We start from the raw sequence: 1,873 nt of genomic DNA, 5'->3' as shown, positions 1-1,873 counted from the left end.
TCCTATGAAACTCATGTAAGGTGACAGGTTCTCTTTACCAGCCAGCTTGCCTGTGCCTTGTCACTGATGATCTCTTCCACCAGGGCGGCAAGAGGACGACTTACTGCGGCAAATTTCGGAAGGACAAGAGCTGAGGAGAGCGCAAGAAAGGAATGCCAGTGTGAGTGCTGTGGGAAAATTCTACAAGCATGTTTTTGATTTCCGGGTTCAGGTTCAATGTCATATACTCAGCTCATCTGTCCTTGGATGCAATGGCTTCATTAGTTTTCTGTATTTTCACCTGGTGATCGTCCCAGTAAGCCACTTCCTGTCCTGGGGTGACAACGCTCACTCGTTGCACTGTATAGAGTTGTCACCCTGGGATGCTCTCTAGATTTACATTGGCATAAAATGTCCTGAGACTGAAAAAAAGAAAACAAATGCAGCTGTCATCTAATGAAGGGTAAACGCAATGTGAGGCTTTTGGGGCCATTAATGGTCATAATATAATATGGGGACTGATTGGGAATGTTGTTAGTCATCCAGGAAGATGTGTGTCAGAAATCTCTCATTTTTGGTGTGTTGTGCAGGCTCTGGAGGGATTAATGAGCAGCCATCAGATACAGACGCAGGAGCTGAGCAGGACGCGGTCAGACACGCAGGGTGTACAGAGGGATCTGCTGCAGATCAGGTACATGTGTGAGATGATTGTGTAAAAGTTGTATTCTGTACAGATCAGCCAACCGGCACAATTTAAATAAAAAGGTGGCGGGCCCAAGTAATAATGGTGAATGGAGTTCCTCCACTGATTTCCCCCATGTCTGACTGGGTGAATGTTGGGAGCAGCGAGTGGATCAATTGGCTGGAGGAACTCCGGTCCCCAGGCAGTAGATGATCCGGCCCTGTGCATGGACTGGGTTTATTATTGTCTGGGGGTAAAGTGTTATGAACGGCCTCAGCGGGATAGATTTCAGAATTTGCCCCTTTTCTCCACCCCTTTCTGCTGAATTGCCTAAATTGCACCTGCCTTCTCTGCCTACTCCTTGGCCCGGCCCTGATTGAGCTTCATTTTTTATCATAGTTATACTCATTTCTTGCCACTCATACCCCACCACTCCAACTATGCCCTACCCCCCCATCCCACCCCACCAATTTCATTTTGGGTGGATGTTTCGGCAGCCAATAAGAGAAATATTCATATATTAAATACACGGTAATACAAAGGATTTCATGATTTGTCTGCAGGTCGGCTATTGGGGATTTGAAGGAAGAAGTGAGGGTTCTGGAGGGAAAACTATCGGTGGGACCGGCCAAGGTGGACAAAATGGGTGAGTAAAACAGAAATCACATGTGGGGCTATCGCTATAGAATTATTGGGGTGTACACCTATACATTTAAAGAGTCTGGAGAGCTGCGTCACCCCCGTGGCTTCTATAATACATTGGATCCAAGGTATGGAAATTCTCCCCCGTCTGGTACAATAATTCTCCAGCATCCACCAAACACTGAGATATCGGCTTTGCTTGGAGTAAGCAGAGGGTCAGGGCTCACTAGCTGGGTCATTAATGTTAACAATGCGGCCTGGGACCCCCCACTGACCATCATGGGTAGTGCAGCAGCTGGGTCCCTGCTGGATATGTCCGTCTGTGGATCAGAGGAGGCTGCAGGACACAGAAGTGATTTTTACCGTAACCCATAAGGTTGTTACTGGAAGAAAGCCACCAAGGGGAGATTTAACCCTAAATCATTACCTGGCCTAAAACTGGTGGGTAATCTGAGTGCAGTATTGGACAGAGCGATCTGCAGGGGAGGGCTGTAGGAGCTGTGCGGATAGATCCGCCCCCGAGGATCAGAGTGACTGGGACTTATTATTGCGTGTCACCTAAATTTATAT

At 47.6% G+C, this 1,873-nt stretch overlaps 1 long non-coding RNA gene across 1 annotated transcript; it reads left to right on the top strand.

Moving 5' to 3' along the window:
- Positions 1-22: 22 nt before the first annotated feature.
- LOC140321326 (uncharacterized) lies at positions 23-1,307 on the top strand. Its single transcript, XR_011918900.1, has 3 exons — positions 23-160; positions 570-670; positions 1,225-1,307. It is a non-coding gene; the product is annotated as an uncharacterized lncRNA (long non-coding RNA).
- Positions 1,308-1,873: the final 566 nt, after the last annotated feature.

Source organism: Pyxicephalus adspersus, unplaced genomic scaffold (genome assembly GCF_032062135.1).
Source record: "Pyxicephalus adspersus unplaced genomic scaffold, UCB_Pads_2.0 Sca2320, whole genome shotgun sequence".
Taxonomy (NCBI): Eukaryota; Metazoa; Chordata; class Amphibia; order Anura; family Pyxicephalidae; genus Pyxicephalus; species Pyxicephalus adspersus.
The sequence above is the reverse complement of the archived record's forward strand: the minus strand, read 5'-3'. Positions and strand labels throughout refer to the sequence as shown.